This window comes from Oncorhynchus nerka, linkage group LG7 (assembly GCF_034236695.1).
Source record: "Oncorhynchus nerka isolate Pitt River linkage group LG7, Oner_Uvic_2.0, whole genome shotgun sequence".
Lineage (NCBI taxonomy): Eukaryota > Metazoa > Chordata > Actinopteri > Salmoniformes > Salmonidae > Oncorhynchus > Oncorhynchus nerka.
In genome coordinates, this window is record NC_088402.1 from 61,877,501 (window position 1) to 61,905,408 (window position 27,908).

General features: G+C 43.4%; 1 long non-coding RNA gene across 1 annotated transcript in view; it reads right to left on the bottom strand.

The window, feature by feature from the left end:
- Positions 1–24,644, bottom strand: part of LOC115132805 (uncharacterized) — a 50,740-nt gene extending 26,096 nt beyond the window's left edge. The window contains exons 1-2 of the long non-coding RNA XR_003864121.2: positions 24,436–24,644; positions 24,078–24,264 (exon numbers count right to left, since the gene is read on the bottom strand). This is a non-coding gene — a long non-coding RNA (uncharacterized LOC115132805). The remainder of the gene's footprint in view (positions 1–24,077; positions 24,265–24,435) is intronic.
- Positions 24,645–27,908: the final 3,264 nt, after the last annotated feature.

Below are 27,908 nucleotides of genomic sequence, written 5' to 3' on the forward strand. Positions count from 1 at the left end.
GGGCAAAAATAATAGTAGTTGAGTTGTGTACTAGTCTAGTAGTTACTGCCCACCAGAAATACTAGTGCAGGAAAATCCAATGGCAAGTGGCAAAAGGGCAAGGATCAGTAAATCGTCTGTGTCTACTCTCCAAAGCCCTCAAATTCAAATCTCGAAGCCAGTTCCACTGCTTTATTTCATTATTCCCTTCTAATCAGGGACTAATTCAACTGCTGATCACTAATGTCATGTCTCTCGTGACTGACAGCCTTAACATGGCTGATTTGATTCTGGGTTCCGAGATACTTCTGCCGGCATTGTAACTTGAGCTGGAGCTTTCTGTATGTGGACCATAGGGGCCTCCGTAGGACCCCAGGCTGAATTTAGCCTCTCCCAGGCAGGAGTTCCATGGCGGGTAGCCGTGCCAGCTGCACGGAGGATAGCTCCAAGTTCCACTGGCAGGTGTACTCAAAGACATTCCTCAAGGGCCTAGTTTGGCCGCGTTAAGAGCGACCTTGAAACGCGATGAGGAACAATAAACTATAAATCAACATCAAACAAGAGGAAGTGCAGTGAAAAGAAAGAGATGGGGGTGAAAAGGGAGGCGAAAACGCGGCGACACCTGTCATTCTGTGTTTGTTTTATGGACGTCAGTGGGCAAGCGGGTCTCTGGTTTTTGCGTTTGACGGACTCAGCAGAACGGGATCTGTTCTCCAGCCGCTGACCTTCAAGGTGGAGGGAGTGGAGGGAGCGCTAGGCAAACCAGCAGGGGAGGGAAGGAGAGCAGGGATGGGCAGGTAGAGGAGGGGCTAGGGTGGTGAGACTGACAGAGCCTCTTCCCAGCCCACACTGTTGGCTAACTGGGAGGAACCCTGTACAGTACACTAGCCATATGGTACGACCCTGGTTCACTAACACACAGCAGACATGCTCTCACTCTCCTCTCTTGCAGTGTCTGACTCTCTCTGTCCTCTCTCTGTCTCCTCTCTCTGTCCTCTCACTGTCTCCTCTCTCTGTCTCCTCTCTCTGTCTCCTCTCTCTGTCCTCTCTCTGTTTCCTCTCTATGTCCTCTCTCTGTCTCCTCTCTCTGTCTCCTCTCTCTGTCCTCTCACTGTCTCCTCTCTCTGTCCTCTCTCTGTCTCCTCTCTCTGTCTCCTCTCTCTGTCCTCTCACTGTCTCCTCTCTCTGTCCTCTCTCTGTCTCCTCTCTCTGTCTCCTCTCTGTCTCCTCTCTCTGTCCTCTCTCTGTTTCCTCTCTATGTCCTCTCTCTGTCTCCTCTCACTGTCTCCTCTCTCTGTCTCCTCTCTCTGTCTCCTCTCTCTGTCCTCTCACAGTCTCCTCTCTCTGTCCTCTCTCTGTCTCCTCTCTCTGTCTCCCCTCTCTGTCTTTCTTTGTGTTCCTTAATGAATTACACCTAATTTAGGTAGATGTGAAAAACAAACAAGCTAGAAAACCACCATAAGGAGGGAGAGAGTATTTTGGGAGTTTGATCTCATGGCATACCTCTATCGTCTCTGAGAGTAACACTGTTACATGGTGGCATACCTCTTTAATCTCTGAGAATAACACTGATACATGGTGGCATACCTCTGTTATCTCTGAGAAACACTGAGATATGGTGGCATACCTCTGTCATCTCTGAGTTACACTGAGATATGGTGGCATACCTCTGTCATCTCTGAGTAACATTGCGATACGGTGGCATACCTTCGTCATCTCTGAGATATGGTGACATACCTCCGTCATCTCTGAGTAACACTGAGATATGGTGGCATACCTCTGTAATCTCTGAGTAACACTGAGATATGGTGGCATACCTCTGTAATCTCTGAGTAACACTGAGATATGGTGGCATACCTCTGTCATCTCTGAGTAACACTGAGATATGGTGGCAGACCTCTGTCATCTCTGAGTAACACTGAGATATGGTGGCATACCTCTGTAATCTCTGAGTAACACTGAGATATGGTGGCATACCTCTGTCATCTCTGAGTAATAATGAGATATGGTGGCATACCTCAGTAATCTCTGAGTAATACTGAGATATGGTGGCATACCTCAGTAATCTCTGAGAGTAACACTGAGATATGCTGGCATACCTCTGTCATCTCTGAGTAACACTTAGATATGGTAGCATACCTCTGTCAACTCTGAGTAACACTGAGTTATGGTGGCCTACCTCAGTAATCTCTGAGAGTAACACTGAGATATGATGGCATACCTCTGTCATCTCTGAGTAACACTTAGATATGGTGGCATACCTCTGTCATCTCTGAGAGTAACACTGAGATATGGTGGCATACCTCTGTCATCTCTGAGTAATACTGAGATATGGTGGCATACCTCAGTAATCTCTGAGAGTAACACTGAGATATGATGGCATACCTCTGTCATCTCTGAGTAACACTTAGATATGGTGGCATACCTCTGTCATCTCTGAGAGTAACACTGAGATATGGTGGCATACCTCTGTCATCTCTGAGTAATACTGAGATATGGTGGCATACCTCAGTAATCTCCGAGAGTAACACTGAGATATGGTGACATACCTCTGTCATCTCTGAGTAATACTGAGATATGGTGGCATACCTCTGTCATCTCTGAGTAATACTGAGATATGGTGGCATACCTCTGTAATCTCTGAGTAACACTGAGATATGATGGCATACCTCAGTAATCTCTGAGTAACACGGAGATATGGTGGCATACCTCAGTAATCTCTGAGTAACACTGAGATATGGTGGCATACCTCAGTAATCTCTGAGTAACACTGAGATATGGTGGCATACCTCAGTAATCTCTGAGAGTAACACTGAGATATGATGGCATACCTCTGTCAACTCTGAGTAACACTGAGATATGGTGACACACCTCAGTAATCTCTGAGTAACACTGAGATATGGTGGCATACCTCTGTCATCTCTGAGTAACACTGAGATATGGTGGCATACCTCTGTCATCTCTGAGAAACACTGAGATATGGTGGCATACCTCTGTCAACTCTGAGTAATACTGAGATATGGTGGCATACCTCTGTAATCTCTGAGTAACAATGAGATATGGTGGCATACCTCAGTAATCTCTGAGTAACACTGAGATATGGTGGCATACCTCTGTAATCTCTGAGTAACAATGAGATGTGGTGACATACCTCTGTCAACTCTGAATAACACTGAGTTATGGTGGCATACCTCTGTCATCTCTGAGTAATACTGAGATATGATGGCATACCTCTGTCATCTCTGAGTAATACTGAGATATGATGGCATACCTCTGTCATCTCTGAGAGTAACACTGAGATATGGTGGCATACCTCTGTCATCTCTGAGAGTAACACTGAGATATGATGGCATACCTCTGTCATCTCTGAGAGTAATACTGAGATATGGTGGCAGGGAAGATAGAGCCTTTTAGAACTAAAAGACAACCATTTGGTAGGCAGTAGAACAAAATGTAATAGCTGTCCACTGAGGGCATGGAGTGTATTTATCATCAACATATGGTTGAATTATATGTTGTATTATAAAATAATATTTGGAATGATTAAAAATCTTTGATATTTTTCCTACATACAGTATGAGTATTTGTTTTATTACACATGACATTTGTTTTGCCAAGTCACACTCAATCATAACAAAAAAAAACCTGCAGTGCAAATATCTGTAAATTCAAAAGCTGTGGAGGATGTAGGAAAGAGGGTGGGGTAGGACAGCATGGGAGAGTGATAAATTCCATCCCAGAATAAGCGTCTAAAAAGCTGCCATGTTTTATGAAACGCACTCATAAGCAACACTAAGTGAAATGCATTAAAGAGGTTGTGATTTGCCACAGAGGCAATTAATAAGGAAAATACACGCGTGGCTAATTTATTAACGTGCGCCTCTTGACATTCATTACCAGTGAGCCAGTGCTCCCTGTGCGACATTCACACACAAACACCCACTAACACGCACTAACACGCACAGTCAGACACAGACAAGGAATGGGCTTAGCTTGGCCTGAGTCTCGACAGGGATATGAGTGATAAACCCTCAGCCCCAGGCAGTTAAAGTGTCATTATAATTGATAGGCAGCCCAAAAGACAAACTGGCCACTGGCCAAATTACAGATTAGACATAGGATCCTCTTACTCAAAACTTTTAATGTTTTTTTTTTTAAACAACCATTACTTTTGATGAGTCCTCCATCGCTGGCGTACAGGAGATGTAGAGACCATTTTCTGGACAGGTGGAAAACTTGCTGACGGAAGTTGAAAAGTAAAACATATTAGTTCTCTCACTCTCTTTACCATTTGGCTGACCGGTAATTGCCCTCACCACTACCATTAAACACGTGACCAGTGAGATGCTGAGGGCCATTTTGATTATACCTTCCTCATGATAGATAGGCCAAATGGATTTTAAAAAGAAAACCCAGGGAACATGGTTGATGGACTTCATGGATCTTCTAATCATTTATTCCATATTATCATTGATACATGTGCACAATGACATTCTCATCCCAAAACACAAATGAAATCTCTTCTGTTATACGTACTCACAAACACACACTCTCGCTTTCTCTGTCCCTCTCTCTGACACACACGCACACGCACACGCACACACACACACACACACACACACACACACACACACACACACACACACACACACACACACACACACACACACACACACACACACACACACACACATATATTGGTTTTAGTATCCAAGTGGCGACCAAAAAATGTATTCAAAATCCTATACTTCCTAACCCAAACCCTAACCCTAACCTTAATCCCTAACCCCAATTCTAACCCTAATTGTAACCTTAACCCTAACCACTAAGCCTAAAATAGTATTTTTTTCTTTGGGGACTGGCAGAAGGTCCCCACTTGTCAAATTGTCTTTGTTTTACTATCTTTGGTGGGACTTTTAGAACCCAAAAGGATAGTAGAGTTAGACCACATGCACACATTCCACATTTCAGCTGCTGAAGCAGATTTGTTGAAAGCTGGACAAGCGGCGGCAGAGATGAACTGCTGACAGCTGTTGAGAGCATCACCTCCCCGTCCCGTCCTGTCCCCTCTCTGTGTCCCACCCCCTGGAACCCCCTCACCCTGCCCTGTGCACTCCGTGAAACGGGGACACAGCCATTGTGTCATTACACAACTATGTCACCCTGATGGCCCTCTACATGTTCTACTAGTCTAGAGGTGGTAGTGGTACTCTATGGTTTCTCTATCTCCTGGTGTTTAGTTAGTTGGATGCTATAGGCAGCCTCCCGCCCAGAGGACCAGTGGCTCAGTGTTCTAGTCTGAGGCTTCGTCCCAAATGGCAGCCTATTCCCTAAACAGTGCACTACTTTGACCAGGGCCCATAGGGGACACATCCTGTGTGACACAGCCTGTGGGTCTGGTTGTGGTTCCATAATGCAGCCCATGTAAAACAACAACCTTGAGCTGTGGTTCCATGCTGTTCCATTTACTGTATATTGTGCTCAGTTGACCGTGATAATCTTTGATTCTTTAAGTATATTTGCACTGTGCATGTAGGCCTTTAACTAATCCCTGTGTGGCATCGATATGTGTCAGAAACAGTTATTCTAGTGTCAAAATGTACTACAAAGTGTAAATAGGATCATTTTGGTCATGAAGTCAGTCTGGTCTAAAATGGAGTTTGGAACATCCATGCGTCACAATGAGTAAATTAAGGTTGGATTTTCTTTTGACAATGTCCATTTGCCCACTAACATGGGGTGAACAGCTGTGGTGATTGCTCTCTATCCAATAGCATAGGCAGTGAGACAGACCTGCTCAGCAGCCCGACTTTCTTTACGCGTCACACATTTTGTTCACTAGAGAAATACTGCACCAAACACTTTAGTTAGATGTGAAATTGCACAACTACTGTAAAACATCCTCTGCAAATAATAAAACATGTATTACAGATATCTTGCGTTATCGAAGATTCATTCTGATTTTGCGGAAGTGAAATAGGCCTCCACATCTACAGTGTCATAGGGGACAAACATCATTAACGAAACTGTATCGGTCAGGTAACTCACCTCCAAGACTGAAATGTTGTTTTTCTAATGAGCAACAAAAAAACACACATGCCAATGTTGGTGGAACACGGACAGAGAGAGCGAGAGCGAGAGCAAGAGAGAGAGAGAGAGAGAAGGAGAGAGGGAGAAGAGAGAGAGAGAGAGAGAGAGAGAGAGAAGGAGAGAGGGGGAAGAGAGAGAGAGAGAGAGAAGAAAGAGAGAGAGAGAGAGAGGAGAGAAGAGAGAGAGAAAGAGAGACAAGAGAGAGAGAGAGAGAGAGAGAGAGAGAGAGAGAGAGAGAGAAGAGAATGAGACAACAATAGCTAGAGGTATCTCATGGCCCGCGGGACTCACCGTCCTGTCCTGGAAAGCTTCAGAGCAGCGCTGAGTGCTTATAGGCAGTGGCACAGCCGCCCGCGTCCCAAACCTAAACCGGAAGTGACTTTCTCAGAGCAGTTTAGGAGAAGCTCATTCATGAAGCTGGATTATCACTTCTGTGGTTTATCCACTGGACAGCACAGTACAGAGCAGCCTAGTACAAGATAGTGTGGTTGTCTCATCTAGCTACCTTAAGATGAATGCACTATAAGTTGAATGAACTGAAAGTCACTCAGGATAAGAACAACTGCTAAATGACTGAAATGCAAATGTGTTGTAAAAGATAGCACTGCCCAGTATAGTATTTTAGTGTGGCATTGACACATGTTCCCGAGGTCACTAGTCCCCTCATGAGGCTGAGCAGCAGAGAGCTGATGGAGGGTTTAAAAGAGGCACTCAGCTGCTTCCTGAGGCTCAGGGCATGAGCTTACTGAGGGGGGAGTACGGGGTAAGAGGAGGTAGGAGAACGCAGGAGGGACGCAAGAGGGACAGTGGGGTAAGTGACCAAAATACCCCCCAGGATCAGGGCAGACTCTGGTTTCAGGGAGGACCTACCGGACTGTCTGCTCTGGTCTCTCTGGCAGTAAAGGCCACCACGCATGAAGCTGAGTCTTGTCCAGAAAAACGATGACTAGAACTATGACCACCAAACAATACGTCTCTGAAACAGTAGTGTCTAGGCCTACACCAGCCAGTACTTACAGCATGGAAAAACAGTAGTTCGAAATCTTTCTTGTTGTAACAATTTCTTTGAACCTGAATTCCTGAGGAAGCGTATCTATCCAAGGCCCACGATCAATGATACAAGCTGATTTCTAGTCGTGTAATAAGACGCTCCACACAAGATGGATCGTTAACGTTTTGCTTGAAATGTAGCTACATCTTTTTAGCCTAGTTAATGATGTCATCACTGACACGATTTGACAAATTATTTCATGACTTGTTGTAGACTGCGGGAGGTTGTGACAAATGAACTAATCTAAGGTAATACATCTCAGAGCTAGAGGCGTCACTACAGACACCCTGGTTTGAATCCAGGCTGTATCACAACCGTCGTCTGGGTTTGGCCGGTGTAGGCCGTCATTGTAAATAAGATTTTGTTCTTAAAACTGACTTGCCTGGTTAAATAAATGTAAAATTAAAAATTAAAAACTGTTATGACACAAAACAGAAATGTTACGGTACTTTATCAGCCAACCAATAAATGCACTTTAGTTACATTTCCAGATTGATGTCTTCTCTCATTTGTGTCTGGAATTAGCTTGCAAGCTAACCAACTTCAGCCTATTAGCTTGGGCGCTTGACTGCCGTTGTGAGTTGTGAGGTCAGAAAGTTCGGATCAACCCTACTCCTCGGCCAGAGCATCCAGTGTGCGCTCTGAACTCTCCGAGAGGGAAGCGCTTTGAATTTACAAATGGACAATATGAAAATGCTCTGTATTTAGGATCACCCAGAGTGCACTCTGACACTAGTGAATTTACAAACACATCATTCATGTGGTGATTATGCTCGCAATATTGCAATAGTGCAATTTATTTTACCTTTATTTAACTAGGCAAGTTAGTTAAGAAAAAAATCTTATTTTCAATGACTGCCTAGTCATTGACTGCCTGTTAACTGCCTGTTCAGGGGCAGAACAACAGATTTGTACCTTGTCAGCTTGGGGATATGAACTTGCAACCTTTCGGTTACTAGTCCAACGCTAACCAATAGGCTACCCTGCCACTCCATGAATGTCTATTTGAGTATTAATGCATAGCTGATTGTTCTATTGTATGACAGTGTCACTCTGCCACATTCCTTGCAATATTCACAAGTCCAGCAGAAGGACAAATCTGAAACAGTACATTCTGACTCAATACCTTCACATTCACAGCAGACCCATCAAAGGTCCTTGCAGTATCCATCTACTCTCCTACAGAGAGCAGCTTTCAGATCAGTTTACACTACTACACAGTCCTCCTCACGAGCAAGTGCTGCATCAGTATTCCACATGCTCCTCGTATTGAAAATGTTGGCAAAATGAAATGTTTGTCTCTCCCACTAGAACGTTGAAGATGCCCACCCCCCTGTTCAGCCCATCATACATATTTTCTCTCCAACACGTCCCATTTCATCTGATGGCATGTGTCCCAGCCAGGGAAATGTTGCAAGGAAATAAAAATAAAAAACTGAAGCAAAACTTAGCATAGGGAGACAAATAATATTAACAATTAAAGCAACATGAGCATTTTTAACAGAGAAATGCTCTGTGGGTTTTTACCTTTCCTGTTAGAAGATCAGCCCTGTGACAGCAGTGAGAGAGGCAGAGTTCCATGCAGTACAGTACAGTAGCACTATAGGGAAGCCCAACCAGAGAGGACCTCAGTATACATATGAATGCTATGTCCACCAATTTGTCACGTTTGTTTTTTCATCAGAAATGATTGCTTATGTGTACCTTCCTGTGTGTGTAAAATATTACTGTTCTCAGGATTTTTATTAATAGATTTCAGATTTAAAAAATGTTTTCTTGCTAAACGCTATATATCAAATCAAATTACAACAGGTTACCTTACAGTGAAATGCTTAATTTACAAGCCCTTAACAATGATGTTTTAAGAAAATACCTTTAAAAAAGTAAGAGGTAAAAATAACAAATAATTAAAGAGCAGCAGTAAAATAACAATAGCGGGGCTTTATACAGGGGGTACCGGTACAGAGTCAATGAGCGGGGGCACCGGCGGTGTGGTAATTTACAATTGGCTCATTCATCCCCCTCCTCTCCCCTGTAACTATTCCCCATGTGTTCTCAGTCAACTTACCTGGTAAAATAACAGATAAATATTTTTTAATTTTTTTGAGGTAATATGTTGGTAGAGTTATTAAAGGGACTAGATAATAGCAGAGAGTAGCAGCAGCGTAGAAGAGGAGGGGGGAAATTCAAATAGTCTGGGTAGCCATTTGATTAGATGTTCAGGAGTCTTATGGCTTGGAGGTAGAAGCTGTTTAGAAGCCTATTGGACCTAGACTTGGCACTCCGGTCAGCGTGGCAGATGTGTTGTTACCTACCCTTACCACCTGTGGGCGACCCGTCAGGAAGTCCAGGATCCAGTTGCAGAGGGAGGTGTTTAGTCCCTGGGTCCTTAGCATATTGATGAGCTTTGAGGGCACTATGATGTTGAATGCTGAGCTGTAGTCAATGAACAGCATTCTCACATAGGTGTTCCTTTTGTCCAGGTGGGAAAGGGTAGTGTGGAGTGCAATAGAGATTGCATCATCTGTGGATCTGTTGGGGTGGTATGCAAAATGGAGTGTGTCTATGGTTTCTGGGAGTGGGTCTAGGGTTTATGTGCTTCCTTTTGTAGTCTGCATTGGTTTGCAAGCCCTGCCACGTCCAACGAACGTCAGAGCCGGTGTAGTACGATTCGGTCTTAGTCCTGTATTGATGCTTGATTGTTCGTCGGAGGGCATAACGGGATTTCTTATAAGCTTCCGGGTTAGAGTCCCGCTCCTTGAAAGCGGCAGCTCTACCCTTTAGCTCAGTGCGAATGTTTCCTGTAGTCCATGGCTTCTGGTTAGGTATGTACGTACAGTCACTGTGGGGACGATGTCATCGATACACTTATTGATGAAGCCAGTGACTGATGTGGTGTACTCCTCAATGCCATCGGAAGAATCACAGAACACATTCCAGTCTTTGCTAGCAAAACAGTCCTGTAGTTTAGCAACTGCTTCATCTGACCACTTTTGTGTAGACTGAGTCACTGGTGCTTCCTGCTTGAATTTTTTACTTGTGAGCAGTAATCAGGAGGATATAATTATGGTCAGATTTGCCAAATGGAGGGCAAAGGAGAGCTTTGTATGCATCTCTGGGTGTGGAGTAAAGGTGGTCCAGAGTTTTTAACATGCTGATAGAAATGAGGTAAAACTGATTTAAGTTTCCCTGCATTAAGGTCCCCGGCCACTAGGAGAGCCGCCTCTGGATGAGCGTTTTCCTGTTTGCATATGGCGGTATACAGCTCATTGAGTGCGGTTTTAGTGCCAGCATCGGTCTGTGGTGGTATGTAGACAGCTACAAAAAATACAGATTATAACTCTCTTGGTAGATAGTGTGGTCTACAGCTTATCATGAGATACTTTACCTCAGGCGAGCAAAACCTCGAGACTTCCATAGATATCGTGCACCAGCTGTAGTTTATAAATATACACGGGCCGCCGTCCAGTGTCTTACCAGAGGCTGCTGTTCTATCGTGCCGATAGAGTGTGTGTTATTAATGTCGTCGTTCAGCGACGTCTCGGTGAAACAGAAGATATTACACTTTTTAAATGTCCCATTCGTAGGATATACAGTACGTGCTTTCAGTTTGTCCCATTTATTTCCCAGCGATTGAACGTTGGCTAACAGTGCGGATGGCAAAGGCAGATTAGCCACTCGTCGCCTGATCCTCACAAGGCACCCCGATCTCTTTCCGTGAAGTCTTAGTTTCTTTCTCCAGCGAATGACAGGGATGAGGGCCTGTTTGGGTGTTTGGAATATATCCTTCCCGTCCGACTCATTAAATAAAAATTATTTGTCCAATTCTCGGTGAGTAATCGCTGTTCTGATGTCCAGAAGCTCTTTTCGGTCATAAGAGACAGTAGCAGCAACATTATGTACAAAATAGGTTACAAACAATGCAAAAAAACAAACAAAATAGCACGGTTGGTTAAGAGTCAATAAAACAGCAGCCATCCTCTCCGGCGCCATCTTCTTCAATACATTGTTTAGCTGGAATGAATGTTCGTATCCTGCGTATTTGACTCCGATATGTGATTTTCTCACCTAACTATCTTAAGATGAGTGCACTAACTGTAAATCGTTCTCAATAAGAGGATCTGCTAAATGACTAAAATGTCAAATGTAAATGTTTTACATACAGATCTCATATTACTGTCTTTAATTATTGTCATCTAGCGGAACTTGTTGTTGTGTGTCTACCCCATTTCTCCCCATTACCCAGTAGGCACTGGGAGACTTTAGGGAATACTGGGTAGGCTACCTGAGGATGTCTGTGAAGGAAATATGGGAAGGTGATCATTAAAGGAGCTCTGTGAAGGAAATATGGGAAGGAGATCTGAGTAGGAGATATGTTAAGGAGAAGCAGCTCTCTCTCTGTGAAGGTCATTGGAAACATGATGAGCTGACCTTGTAGGACTGCCTGGCTGCTGACACATTTAGACATGGCATACAGTTTAGAGTCCTCACTTCACTCTCCCCCCTTTACCCCTTCCTCTACCCCTCTGTCTGTTTCTCTGGGGAGAGGGTAATAGATGGCTTTGTCTCGGGGCTTTGGTGACCATGCTGAGTGTATGTGTATCCATATCAAAGAGAAGACAAGTTATTCCATCGCACACAAATGAGTTTGGATTAAAATAGATTTTGGTTTGATTTATCTCCTTTACTTTTCTTATAAATCTCACTATCCAGCCTAAGACTCGACGGTGTTTGCAAAATAATTAATGAAAGTATGAACAGAATTGATGTTCTAAGTTCTTATGTACAATGTCTTATTCAAAGATATGGCAAGATAAGCACATATCCGAGCATCCAAAGTTCAGAGCTCTTTCTCAAAGGGTATGAGTGTGTACAGGCATAATCTTTGAGAACAAAAATGGAACCTATTTCACACAGCTTTTAATGAGAGGATGTGATCTTTGTTTGTAAAGATGAACCAGGTTCCCTCTCTAGTTTTAGGGTTTATCTCAGTCCACTTCTGACAATGGGTGATGATGGTAAATGGAGTAGGCTCCAAGTTATCAGACAGTGAAGTGAGACAAAACAAATGAGTCTGAAGCCTCCGTGGCCATTCACAGGCAGAGTACAGCGAGACTAATTCAATGAATACCCTGATTATCTGCTCAAATTAAGAGCATTAATTATCATTACCTCGTGGCTGTCACTAGCATTGGCATCAGAGACGGAGTATGCTGCTATACGATGGCAATATATCTCCAAGACATAGGATAGTTTCTGAAATACTTAGATGACTTTCTTACGTTATGAATTGGTTTCTAAATGATTTTGACTCATGATTTCTTATCTACAGTAAAAAACCAGCAAGCAGCGGCGGTAGCCTAGACCAGCTGGACCAGGACTCAGGAGGATAAATGACAAACGAATAAGTTGTTTTGCCATCAATATAGCTATCTAGCAATATAACCTCTCTTTGTACACGAGGCAGTGCTGTTCAGTACAGAAGAATTTGGTGATTGATTTGTCCATAACGGTGTTTGCTAGTACCACTACAACTAAACTAACCAAGCTAGCCAAGTAGCTAGCTCTGTTTGCTATACATAAAATGTCTCGTAGTCCAACATTATAGCTAGTTAGCTAACTAGCCAAGCTAGCCTCAGTGCCTCTTATTCAGAGCAAAACTGGATAAATGTTTTGAGATGAAGTCGGAGAGTAATAACACATTCAAAACAACTGGGAACTTGAAAATCTCACTTCCAACGTCAGTGCATTCAGTTTGAACAGTCATCCAACTCTGAATTTCAAATCAGAAACTGTGGCATCTTTCTAGACCTCCGACTTTCTGACTTGAAGATCACCGATGTCATGATTTGATCTCGTTCAACCAGCAAGGGGGACATTTCCGATTTTCCGAGATCTGACTAGCATGTGAACGCTGCAAACACCTGTGTGTTGTAGCTGGCTAGCTAACGTGTGTCTGTGAGATGTCTCACATGCTACACCATGCTGCTACATTAGGAATACAGACGGTACACAATGATTACCCATGAATGTGTAATTGCATTTTCGTCTTTTCTCTCACAGACAATACCGCTTGGATACAAAGAAGTTGATGACTCTCAAGAGGAGATGTGAAAGGTCCCATAACAACAATCTCCCCTTGTATCAAAGTTACTCCGAACACCTCACTGCACCACCCAAACAAACTATGTGCAAGTATTCCTTATGTAGAACTGTATTATTTATTATAAGCGTAAACTCACATCGGTCTCCAGAGCAAATATATTTTGTATTGAATAGAAGCTACTTATTTGCTATATTAACAGGGTTCCATAGCCGCAGGCAGAACAGTTAAAACTGGAGCAGCAGCACGGCCAGGTGGACTGGGGACAGCAAGGAGTTATCATGCAAGGTAGTCCTGAGGCATGGTCCTAGGGCTGAGGTCTTCCGAGAGAGAGAAAGAGAGAAAGAGAGAAAGAGAGAATTTAGAGAGAGCATACTTAAATTCACACAGGACACCGGATAGATAGGAGAAGTACTCCAGATATAACAGACTGACCCTAGCCCCACGACACATAAACTACTGCAGCATAAATACTGGAGGCTGAGACAGGAGGGGTCAGGAGACACTGTGGCCCCATCCGATGTTCCCCCCGGACACGGCCAAACAGGCAGGATATAACCCCACCCACTTTGCCAAAGCACAGCCCCCACACCACTAGAGGGATATCTTCAACCACCAACTTACCATCCTGAGACAAGGCCGAGTATAGCCCACAAAGATCTCCGCCACGGCACAACCCAAGTGGGGGCGCCAACCCAGACAGGAAGATCATGTCAGTGACTCAACCCACTCAAGTGAAGCACCCCTCCTAGGGACGGCATGGAAGAGCACCAGTAAGCCAGTGACTCAGCCCCTGTAATGGGGTTAGAGGCAGAGAATTCCAGTGGAGAGAGGGGAACCAGCCAGGCAGAGACAGCAAGGGCGGTTCGTTGCTCCAGAGCCTTTCCGTTCAACTTCACGCTCCTGGGCCAGACAACACTCAATCATATGACCCACTGAAGAGATGAGTCTTCAGTAAAGACTTAAAGGTTGAGACCGAGTCTGCGTCTCTCACATGGGTAGGCAGACCATTCCATAAAAATGGAGCTCTGTAGGAGAAAGCTCTGCCTCCAGCTGTTTGCTTCGAAATTCTAGGGACAATTAGGAGGCCTGCGTCTTGTGACCGTAACGTACGTGTAGGTATGTACAGCAGGACCAAATCGGAAAGATAGGTAGGAGCAAGCCCATGTAATACTTTGTAGATTAGCAGTAAAACCTTTAAATCAGCCCTTGCCTTAACAGGAAGCCAGTGTAGGGAGGCTAGCACTGGAGTAATATGATCACATTTTTTGGTTCTAGTCAGGATTCTAGCAGCCGTATTTAGCACCAATGGAAGTTTATTTTGTGCTTTATCCGGGTAGACGGAAAGTAGAGCATTGCAGTAGTCTAACCTAGAAGTAACAAAAGCATGGATACATTTTTCTGCATCATTTTTTGACAGAAAGTTTCTGATTTTTGCAATGTTAGGTAGATGAAAAAAAGCTGTCCTTGAAACAGTCTTGATATGTTCGTCAAAAGAGAGATCAGGGTCCAGAGTAACGCCGAGGTCCTTCACAGTTTTATTTGAGACGACTGTACAACCATCAAGATGAATTGTCAGATTCAACAGAAGATCTCTTTGTTTCTTGGGTCCTAGAACAAGCATCTCTGTTTTGTCCGAGTTCAAAAGTAGAACGTTTGCAGCCATCCACTTCCTTATGTCTGAAACACAGGCTTCTAGCGAGGGCAATTTTGGGGCCTCACCATGTTTCATTGAAATGTACAGCTGTGTGTCATCCGCATAGCAGTGAAAGTTAACATTATGTTTTTGAATGACATCCCCAAGAGGTAAAAATATATAGTGAAAACAATAGTGGTCCTAAAACGGAACCTTGAGGAACATCCCGAAATTTACAGTTGATTTGTCAGAGGACAAACCATTCACAGAGACAAACTGATATCTTTCCGACAGATAAGATCGAAACCAGGCCAGAACTTGTCCGTGTAGTCCAATTTGGGTTTCCAATCTCTCCAAAAGAATGTGGTCATTGATGGTATCAAAAGCAGTACTAAGGTCTAGGAACACGAGAACAGATGCAGAGCCTCGGTCTAACGCCATTAAAAGGTCATTTACCACCTTCACAAGTGCAGTCTCAGTGGCCTACTTGTAAACACACCAACTATGAAAACAAGACACGGAACATGTTTATGCCTAGCTCCAGTATATTTATTTAGGGAAAATAATTAGATTTTAATAAGATTTTAGATGGTGACTTACACTAGTTCCTGGTACTGAGCTTTGTGTTCCTGCATCTGCAGATGTTGATAGGATCGAACTCTAAAGAGAACACGTAGCCATGTTAGCCTCTGCGGTAGTTGACTAGCTAGTTAGGTAGTTAACTGTCAGCTAACGTAACCTTACAAAGCTAATGTTAACTTGCAAAGTTACAAATCACATCACCAGATAGCAGCTGGCTATTTACATTGATATGCTTTGGAATGTCTAGCTAGCATATTATGAAAGCTAGCTAGATTTGATTTAGATAAACAAATGTAGATAGCTAGTTAATGTTCGCTACCTTACCTCAGCTTGTCCTTTTTTCTGCTGCGCTGATGTTGGCTGATCGGATGCCTTCCTCTTTGAAGTGAAGGGGAAAATCATTGGAATAGCATCACTTTTCCACACAATGTTCCACAACATGGCAACCCCATCAGTTGAGACTTCAGTTCCATTTCGAAATCCTCTGACTGAAAGGGCTGGCTACAAACACAGACATCTTGATATTTCTCACATAAATTGGACACACCACATCAGGGCAGAACATCCTGAAAATGTCCTGAAATCGTCATGAAATGTGGAATACTTGCACCCAGGAAATGCAGCTGCCCCGTTTCTGCTGTTGAGATGCAGAAACGCTGATATTTGCATGTAGTGAGGAAATGCAACATTTTATGACACGTATATGTTAATGATAACATACTAAAGGACACATATAGCGAAATAGAGCAGCGGCGACATTTCTGCGACATAATGTTTCCTAAAAGTTCAAACATGGTTACATTTAGATCAATTTTTGGTAATGTTTTAGGAATGTTCGCCAACTGGTTTGACATTGGGAATGTTGTCAAATACACTCTATGTACAAATGTATGTGGACACACCTTCAAATTAGTGGATTCGGCTATTTCAGCCACACCCGTTGCTGACAGCTTTATAAAATTGAGCACACAGCCATACAATCTCTATAGACAAACGTTGGCAGTAGAATGGCCTTACTGAAGAGTTCTGTGAATTTCAACGTGGCACAATCACAAGATGCCACCTTTCCAACAAGTCAGTTAGTCACATTTCTGCCCTGCTAGAGCTGCCCCAGTCAACTGTAAGTGCTGTTATTGTGAAGTGGAAGGTCTAGGAGCAACAATGGCTCAGCTGTGACGTGGTAGGCAACACAAGCTCACAGAACGGGACCACCGAGTGCATGTAAGAATTGTCTGTCCTCAGTTGCAACACTCACTACCGGGTTCAAAACTGCCTCTGGAACAATGTCAGCAGAAAAACTGTTAGTCGGGAGATTCATGAAATGGGTTTCCATGGCAGCAGCCGCACACAAGCCTAAGATCACCATGCCCAATGCCAAGCGTCGGCTGGAATGGTGTAAAGCTCTCTGCCATTGGACTCTGGGGCAGTGGAAACGCATTCACTGGAGTGAATCATACTTCATCATCTGGCAGTCCAACGGACAAATCTGGGTTTGGTAGATGCCAGATTGATACCTGCACGAATGCATAGCGCCAACTGTAAAGTTTGGTGGAGGAGAAATACTGGTCTGGGGCTGTATTTCATGGTTTGGGCTAGGCCCCTTAGTTCCAGTGAAAGGACATCTTAACGCAACAGCATACATTGACATTGTAGACGATTCCATGCCTCCAGCTTTGTGGCAACAGTTTGGGGAAGGCCCTTGCCTGTTTCAGCATGACAATTCACCTATGCACAAAGCGAGGTCGGTACAGAAATGATTTGTCGAGATCAGTGTGGATGAACTTGACTGGCCTGCGCAGAGTCCTGACCTCAACCTCATCGAACACCTTTAGGATGAACTGGAATGCCGAACCAGGTCTAATCACCCAACATCAGTGCCTGACCTCACGACTGCTCTTATGGCTGAATGGAAGCAAGTCCCCACAGCAATGTTCCAACATCACTCTGCGGTCCAAATCATCCCAAACCATCTCAATTGGGATGAGGTCAGATGATTGTGGAGACCAGGTCATCTGACGCAGCACTCCATCACTCTCCTTCTTGGTCAAATAGTCCTGACACAGGCTGGATGTGTGATGGGTCATTGTCCTGTGGAAAAACAAATGAGAATTCCACTAACCGCAAACCAGATGGGATGATGTATCACTGGAGAATGCTGTGGTAGCCATGCTGGTTAAGTGTGCCTTGAATTCAAAATAAATCACAGACAGTGTCACCAGCGAAGCACCCCCACACCATCACATCCTCCTCCATGCTTCACGGTGGGAACCACACATGCGGAGATCATCCGTTCACCTACTCTGCGTCTCACAAAGACACGGTGGTTGGAACCAAAAATCTCACATTTGGACTCATCAGACCAAATGACACATTTCCACCAGTCTAATGTCCATTGCTTGTGTTTCTTGGCCAAAGCCAGTCTTTTCTTCTTATTGGTGTCCTTTAGTAGTGGTTTCTTCTGAACAGTTGATGTTGAGATGTGTCTGTTACTTGAACTCTGTGAAGCATTTATTTGGGCTGCAATCTGAGGTGCAGTTAACTCTAATGAACTTATCCTCTGCAGCAGAGGTAACTCTGGGTCTTCCTTTCCTGTGGCGGTCCTCATGAGAGCCAGTTTCATCATAGTGCTGGATGGTTTTTGCGATTGCACTTGAAAGTCCATTCAAAGTCCATGACATTTTCCGGATTGACTGACCTTCATGCCTTAAAGTAATGATGGACTGTCGCTTCTCTTTGGTTCTTTGAGCTGTTCTTGCCATAATATGGACTTGGTCTTTTACCAAACCCTACCTTGTCACAACACAACTGATTGGCTCAAACGCATTAATAAGGAAAGAAATTCCACAAATTAACTTTTAACAAGGCACACCTTTTAATTGAAATGCAATACAGGTGACTAACCCATGAAGCTGGTTGAGAGAATGCCAAGAGTGTGCAAAGCTGTAATCAAGGCAAAGGGTTGCTACTTTGAAGAATCTCAAATATAAAATATATTTGGATTTGTTTAACACATTTTTGGTTACTACATGATTCTTTCTATATGTGTTATTTCATAGTTTTCATGTCTTCACTATTATTCTACAATGTAGAAAATAGTCAAAAATGATTAAGAAAAACCCTGGAATGAGTCTATGTGTCCAACCTTTTGACTGGTACTCTATATATATTTTATTTTTTATTTTTTTGGTATTATTATTACAATTTTTTTGTTTTTACAGCTTTTCTGTTCCATATACATACATGTACATATTACATTTTACTTTTAAATGTTATTAAAAGTCTTGAAACATTTTTCTCAGAAAGTCATTTAAGTACCTTCAAATAACCTTTAATTTTAGTTCTCAGAACGTTAATAAAACCTCCCATGAAAACTTTCAGGGAACCATAGTAAAACGTTCTCGGAACATCTCTGCAACGTAAAAATTTCCAGGCAGAACTTTCACTTCTGTTCTCAGAACGTTTAAACAACTTTCAGATTTACCATTCAGGAAACTTATGTTCCCAGGGGGAAACCAAAAATGTACGTTTCCACAACTTCCAAAGAACCAAATGTTCTAGCTGGGCACTGTAAATGCACAAACAGCTGGCATTCTCCACCACTGTTGTCAGGGCCAAGAGACCAGACTTCCCTTCCTGACAATACAAAGAGGGCTAAAGAAAGACACAGACACACACACAGGAGGGACGCAGGCAGCGTTGGGAAACAGAGGGGTTGTGGGGAAAATGCATGCAACCTGGCACTGCCAGCAGCGGGTTGACGGGGCCAAGCCTCAGGGACAACCTGCCACTGACAATGTCACCTTTAGGTTAGATAACACAAAGGAATGGCCCCTCTACCCCCTCCCTGCCTCCCACCTCTCTCTCTCCCTCCTGCCCTCTCTACCTTTCTCCTCTCTCTCCCTCTCTCTGGCCCCACCAATTTGGCCTCTCTATCAGAGCGGGCTCAGAGCAGTGACAGACGCGAAGGCCGTTTTTTAAGCGTAGTCGAAGCGAGGAGATGAATGAATGGAGGGTCTAGATTAATGAAGTGATTTCAGGACTGTCCATATTACTGACAGATTCCCTAAACTACCCACACAGTCTCCTTTAACTTGACAGATGGGCCGGCAGTGTGCTTGGCCAGTATCGTGGTTATCTGCTCAGGGAAATGAGTGATAAGGACGGCTCTATAATCCTTCTATACACCCTCCTCATCTCCCACACCGGCAAGGCCCCATCTTAGAATCTCACAAGGCCTCCATTTTACATATTTTACACCCCCTATCATCTCTTTCTATTACATCGACTGGATAGGGTAGATGGATGACTGTTTTGGGCCTTGGCTAGACAGTAAGTGCTGGTTAAGGGTTTACAGGTGAAGAGCAGTGCATATCAATCTCTATATAATTTTCTCATAACACATTATTTACAGTATACTGTGTATTTGTACATGGTGTATATTTGTTGGAGGTATACATACATGTACTGTACTGTACAATTAGCAGGCCAGAGCTCCAGTGGGAGAGAGAGCTGAGAGTGGAGCTGGGCCTGGCTTCCCCTGGGGCAGAGGAGTAACTGATCTCCCCGCCTGCTCTGAGCTGAGGGGCCCTGCTCAGCCAGGGGACCAGGGAACGTGCTTGGTTTGATGACATTGGGTGACAGCCAGTAATGACACACAACCAACTAAACATATCTTCCTCTGTCATCTATCCATCCCCTGTTCCCCTCTGTCCGGCTCTTTACCCAACTCTCTCTCTGGCTTTCACTCAGTGTTGCTAAAATCATGTTTTTGGGGATACCCCCCAGTTCCTGGCTCCTACCAAAGTGTGTTCCCTCTCTCCTAAGCCAAATAGGGTTCCCTTCCTACTGTAAGTTAAGACAAACCATTTTCAATTAGTGCTGGATGTCACTTAAAAAAGTTATTTAATGGACATAAATGTAATCTGTTAGCTACATTGAGAAAACCATGGAGTATAAATTAATACAATAAAGCATAGTATCCAATATTACACTGACTCTGTCCTTAATGTGTATGATTCAATGAGTGACTTCTCCAGGACTCCAAAATGTCTATTTAGATGAACTCAGCGCAATGTGATGAAGCTCATTCAGTGGTGGTATCCTAGTGGGCTGGGGTTATCCTCCAGTGGGTTCATGCTAGCCAAGCAGACCTAATTGGGGAGTTGGGACTTAGTGTGTGTTACTGTGGGAGCCTGGTAGACCGTATCTGACTGCACTCCCTGTTTACTGCATTGCAGGAGAAAGACTCATCTGTCCGTAAGTGTGTGTGTGTGTGTGTGTGTGTGTGTGTGTGTGTGTGTGTGTGTGTGTGTGTGTGTGTGTGTGTGTGTGTTTGTGTGTGTGTGTGCTTGCTTGCGTGCGACTCATCCCTTCCCTCCCAACTGAGTGGAAACAAGCCTCTCAGCGTGAGCTTCTTATCCCACCGAGACCATACACGTCAATTCACTTCCACTTTATGAAACATTACAGATTTACGTCTCCCTAAAGCTTATTTACTGGGTTGATAAAGTAACAAAGGAGTGAGGAGACAAAGTGACAGCATGGATTTCTGCTCCTACCTCTCTCTCTCTCTCTCTCTCAATCTCTCTCTCCCATCTCGCTCTCTCTCTCTCCTATCACCCCATCTCTGTACCCGTCTCAGTGGATAAGAGACCCCTAAAAAACCTATGGAATCAAAGTGACATGGAGACAGGGTAGCTAACTCAGGCCCTTGGACTTTGGGGTTACACTATTCCTTGTGTGCCTTAGTCATTATATATGTTTGGAAGTGGTTCTAGCTTTATTGGTGTAGAGTTTGGGTGTCTAGAAGGGTAGTGTTTGGCTGTCTAGAAGGGTAGTGTTTGGATATCTAGAAGTGTAGTGTTTGGGTGTCTAGAAGGGTAGTGTTTGGGTGTCTAGAAGGGTAGTGTTTGGATATCTAGAAGTGTAGTGTTTGGGTGTCTAGAAGGGTAGTGTTTGGGTGATTAGAAGGGTAGTGTTTGGGTGTCTAGAAAGGTAGTGTTTGGGTGTCTAGAAAGGTAGTGTTTGGGTGTCTAGAAAGGTAGTGTTTGGGTGTCTAGAAAGGTAGTGTTTGGGTGTCTAGACGGGTAGTGTTTGGGTGATTAGAAGGGTAGTGTTTGGGTGTCTAGAAAGGTAGTGTTTGGGTGTCTAGAAAGATAGTGTTTGGGTGTCTAGAAAGGTAGTGTTTGGGTGTCTAGAAAGGTAGTGTTTGGGTGTCTAGAAAGGTAGTGTTTGGGTGTCTAGAAGGGTAGTGTTTGGGTGTCTATAAGGTTAGTGTTTGGTTATGTAGTAACATGTATATTTGGGGGTATATGCAACCCTGTCTTCAACGTCCTGGGTAGTGTTTGGGTCTGTAGTAGCATGTACAGTTGAGGTCGGAAGTTTACATACACTTAGGTTGGAGTCATTATAACTTGTTTTTCAATCACTCCACAAATGTATTGTTACCAAACTATAGTTCTGGCAAGTCACTTAGGACATCTACTTTGTGCATGAAAAAAAAAAGAGTCATTTTTCCATTTTCGTTGACAGACAGATTAATTCACTTATCATTCACTGTATCACAATTCCAGTAGGTCAGAAATGTACATACACTAAGTTGACTGTGCCTTTACACAGCTTGGAAAATTCCAGAAAATTATGTCAAGGCTTTAGAAGCTTCTGATAGGCTAATTGACATCATTTGAGACAATTGGAGGTGTACCTGTGGATGCATTTCAATGCCTACCTTCAAACTCGGTGCCTCTTTGCTTGACATCATCGGAAAATCAAAAGAAATCAGCCAAGACCTCAGAAAAAAAGTTGTAGACCTCCACAAGTCTGGTTCATCATTGTGAGCAATTTCCAAACACCTGAAGGTACCACGATCACCTGTACAAACAATAGTACGCAAGTATAAACACCATGGGACCACGCAGCCTTCATACCGCTCAGGAAGGAGACAAGTTCTGTATCCTAGAGATGAACGTACTTTGGTACGAAAAGTGCAAATCAATCCCAGAACAACAGCAAAGGACATGTGAAGATGCTGGAGGAAACAGGTACAAAGTGTCTATATCCACAGTAAAACAAGTCCTATAACCTGAAAGGCCGCTCAGCAAGGAAGAAGCCACTGCTTCGAAACCGCCATAAAAAAGCCAGACTAAGGTTTGCAACTGCACATGGGGACAAAGATCGTACTTTTTGGAAAAATGTCCTCTGGTCTGATGAAACAAAAGTAGAACTGTTTGGCCATAATGACCATCATTATGTTTGGAGGAAAAAGAGGGAGACTCGCAAACCGAAGAACACCATCCCAACCGTGAAGCACAGGGGTGGCCGCATCATGTTGTGGGGGTGCTTTGCTGCAGGAGGGACTGGTGCACAAAATAGATGGAATCATGTGGCAAGAAAATGATGTGGATATATTGAAGCAACATCTCAAGACATCAGTCAGGAAGTTAAAGCTTGGTCGCAAATGGGTCTTCCAAATGGACAATGACCCCAAGCATACTTCCAAAGTTGTGGCAAAATGGCTTAAGGACAACAAAGTCAAGGTATTGGAGTGACCATCACAAAGCCCTGACCTTAATCCTATAGACATTTGGGGTCAGAACTGAAAAAGCGTTTTCGAGCAAGGAGGCCTGCATACCTGACTCAGTTACACCAGCTCTGTCAGGAGGAATGGGCCAAAAGTCACCCAACTTGTTGTGGGAAGCTTGTGTTTTATTTATTTTTTATTTCACCTTTATTTAACCAGGTAAGCAAGTTGAGAACAAGTTCTCATTTACAATTGCGACCTGGCCAAGATAAAGCAAAGCAGTTCGACACATACAACGACACAGAGTTACACATGGAGTAAAACAAACATACAGTCAATAATACAGTAAAAAAAAACAAGTCTATATACAATGTGAGCAAAATAGGTGAGAAGGGAGGTAAAGGCAAAAAAGGCCATGGTGGCAAAGTAAATACAATATAGCAAGTAAAACACTGGAATGGTAGTTTTGCAATGGAAGAATGTGCAAAGTAGAAATAAAAATAATGGGGTGCAAAGGAGCAGTGTAAGGCTACCTGAAACGTTTCACCCAGGTTAAACAATTTAAAGGCAATGCTACCAAATACTAATTGAGTGTATGTCAACTTCTCACCCACTGGGAATGTGATAAAATAAAAGCTGAAATAAATCATTCTCTCTACTATTATTCTGACATTTCACACTCTTAAAATAAAGTGGTAGTCCAAACTGACCTAAGACAAGGAATATTTGCTCGGATTAAATGTCAGGAATTGTGAAAAACTGAGTTTAAATGTATTTATCTAAGGTGTATGTAAACCTCCGACTTCAACTTGCTATGCAAGAGGGATGAAGGGAGTGAGAGAGGGACCATTAACATTCTGGTGTGTGGGGGGAAGCTGCTGAAGGTCCGGTATCAGTCAAGCTGTTCTTTTTATGCCTGGGTGATTGGGCACGGCAGTGGGCCCTTGTCTGGGACCTGATGTTGAATACGGACAGTGACAGGCATGCGCAGCCGGCAACACCAAAAAAAGGCATTCAGCAAAAAATTAATAACGGCATTCAGCCCCCCGATCACAGCCACCCTGTGTTCCTGCCATCCCTCCAATAACTTCCTCACACGCCTCTCCTCTCAGCCTACCTCCCTCGCTCCGTCCCTCCTTCCCTCCTCACTCCGCGGCTTCCGATTATTCACTATGTCCGGGGTCATCAGTCTTTTGCAGATTTTTTCCCCCTCTCTTTCTTGTTCTCTTCCCTCTTCCCACTGATCACTCTGGGAGTCAAAGGACGTGCAGAAGGACAGGACACACGAGCGGTTAAAGTGGTGACTAAAAGAAGTGAAATCAAAAACCAAAACCACATTCAGATTATCGATGATCTCTTTTATACTAAACATAAAAGGGATGCATACTGTATAGTACGTGTGCACATCTTTTTCAAACACAGAAACACACACATTACTGTATTCTCACTCACACACACACTCTCAACCTACTCACACACTCTCGGGGCTATTTCGGTCTCCTGTGAAAGTTTTGAAAACTCAGCTGGTCCCTCTAGCCCATATCCTTCTGCCTCTGCACACACACACACACACACACACACACACACACACACACACACACACACACGCGCACGCACGCACGCACGCATGCATGCACACACACACACACACACGCACGCACGCAGGCACACACACGCACACGCACACGCGCACACACACATGCGGCAGCTACTGTATATTACAGGCCGGCTGACAGGCCCCTTTCCTTTTATAGATGCCCCCAGTGTAACCAGCCCAGAAAAGGGAAGATGAGATGGGACAGCCACCGTGTCACATTCTCTCATACACCTGCTCAAACACACACACACACACACACACACACACACACACACACACACACACACACACACACACACACACACACACACACACACACACACACACACACACGTATTCCCAACTTATACTCACGCGCATTTAAAGACACTGGACACCCGCACACACTCACTACAAAAGAGATAGGCAAGTCTCTTCAAGAGCTGTTCCCATAGCAATATTATGAATCTTTGATCTACACAGAGCTGAGATGTGCAGTTCTGCTGGCTATTGCTAAGCTAAATGTTTCCTGTCTGAGACACTGGACACCCGCATGGGTCGTTCCGATTTCAGTAGAAATTGTGCACCAATATTAAAATGTAAAAGCCTGTTATATTAAATGAAGTGCCCTTTAATATAGACCACTTTTTACATGGATAAAGGCTTGCTAAAGTGCCCAAATGTTTCAATTTAACATGTCCCCCCGTCAACTCTGTGTAACTTCATTTGTTTTTACACTGTTGCTACTCACTGTCTATTAGCTATGCATAGTCACTTTACAAATGACCTCGACTAACCTGTACATTGACTCTGTACTGTACTGGTATATAGCCACGTTATTGTTATGTCATTTTCCTGTGTTACTTTTTGATTTGATGAGATTTTTTTACTTTAGTTTATTTAGTCATATTTTCTTAGCTCTATTTCTTGAACTGCATTGTTGGCCAAAGGCTTGTAAGTTAGCATTTCACGGTAAGATCTACACCTGTTGTATTTGATTTCAACCTACTTAATCCCACAATTTCTCAAAGTTTCACCATCACTGTAAAGCCCTAGTTATTTTGTTGCTTTGACAAAGTCATTTCTGAAGATTTCGATGTATTTAATGTGATTAGTGCTTCATTTAATTCAATTGCTTGCATTTAATTGCCAATCCTTGTTGCACACAACAAGCTTCCATTCCCCCTGTCACAAGGGGATAGATACATGGCTGATTTAAGATGAAATCATCAACCCTGTTATGGTCAACAATGTTACTTTATTTGGCACTTATTATAGTATTTTTTTCATTTAACCTCTTCAGAGGGTGCTCTTTATGACAGAATGTTAAAATGAGGTGAAATTCAAAGTTACACTTCTCAAAAGGCTTCCGAATTGGTGGAACGGCCGTTATAGCTACAGTACAATTTACTGCCATGATAATCGTGGTGGTTACGACAAGTAATAGCACAATTAGTATGAGAATTCTAAACCCGTCCGTCCGTTACCCCGCCCTCTACCTATGTTACGATGAAATATAGGACCGTAAATTCAGTTTGGAATCACGTAAAGATCATTGCATCATAAAATTGTTTGTTCATTCATGGCTTCTATTGAATGAAGCCAGTTCTGTTTCATCTCGGCCATTTAGAATGTACAGGCACCTGTAGAAGCAGAGACAGGGACCTTCACTGTATTGTCTTATGCCATTATGGTAGTATTGGGGTGGTTTGGAGGTCCAGATTAGACTCTCTACTCAAATATCATCAAAATGAAATCAAAGTTTATTGGTCACCTACACAGATTTTCAGATATTATAGCAGATTATCCAGATTTTTTATTTTTTATTTTTTAAATACACACATAATCCAGAAAAATTCAGAAATATCAGAACAAGCAATGTCAGAGACCGGAAGGTAAATATATATATACATATAATCATATGTACTGTACGTACTGTATATCATAAGGGGAGTAAGGTTGTCCTTCAACAGCAAGACAACAATCACATAGAAAAGGGAGGTCGGGAGTCTGAGAGATAGAGAGAAGCAGCGAGAGGTGAAGGGAGGTAAGTGATAGCCTCCCTAGATAATGAATGTAACGACACATGGTGCATGGCAACAGTGAGATGAACCAGGTCATTCATCTGCTGGCCTAGCCAACATGTGAACCCTGCCATTTACTGCCACTACCACTGCTGCATGGAAGGAGGATGAGTGGAGGGGTAGAGGGTGGAGAGGGTTATGGAGAAGAGAATGGATTTTGGGTCAATCGTCCCCACAAGTACTTGGTTAAAATATCAAGGTCGCAATACCTTGATATTATCCCTGTGTCATATTTTATCTACGGTGTCCCCTGGAGATCAAATGCATTTGGGCTCCATTTATTAACTCTAGTGGTGTGGTTGGCAGGCCCCAAACTCTCAGTGCTATCAGTGCTAAAGTGTAGAAACACATAGGGGAGTGGTTGGGTCAAAGGGAGCGAGAAGGGGTGGGGAGGGTTTGTCACTTTATCTAATAGAGTGGTACTCACACTCCCCCTTCCTCTATCGCCCGCTGGCAGAGGGGGCACTGAAAATCCACACAAACTCAATCTGTGCTTATTGTCAATAAACATTGGAGAGGTCATCAAGAATAAACAGGGCCACTGTTCTCGTGGCTATCATGGTTATAACGACATAGTGCTTTAAGAGATGAAAAATCTGCCGAGAAATGATAACCAAATATCCCCCTAAGTCTTTTTCCTTTCTATCAGAGAAGCCAAGGATTATGGTCTCTGTCCTGTATGAGAGGTGAGACACAATGAGCTAAAGTAACATTATTTCAATTAGATTAGGCCTATCCTGTTTACATAGCTTTCTAGTAAAGCCATGCGGTCTCCTGCTGGTCAGACAGAAAGTCAATAGATAACAACATTAAAATGATATACAGTATAAGTGCATGATTTATAGTATAATCACATAGTTGCTCCCTTCATTACATTACGGGAACCAAGGGTAACAGGCTGGGGAGGTTGGGGGAGTGGGAGGAAATAGCACCCCTTCACAGAGCTTCAATGGGTGGACAACAATGAGCCAAAGCTGGACCCATTTTTTTTTAAATGGGCTAAATATAGTTTATAATGATCTGAGCATTTATTACGATATAGATTAGGATAATGCCTGACCTTTTGGCTGCATCCACCAAGGCCGTGTAGAGAAGAGTCCCATATGCTACTGAATCCATGAATACCCTTAGATGAAGCTCATCAGTAAATGAAACGTTCCATAATTGACTCAATGTTAAGGTGATAATCAGCTATGAATCAAGAGGCTTCTCTTGATTCATTTGACTTAAGTCCTTGTTGCCCTGTCCTGTCCTGTGCTGTATAAAAACAGCTCCCCTATGAAGCCTG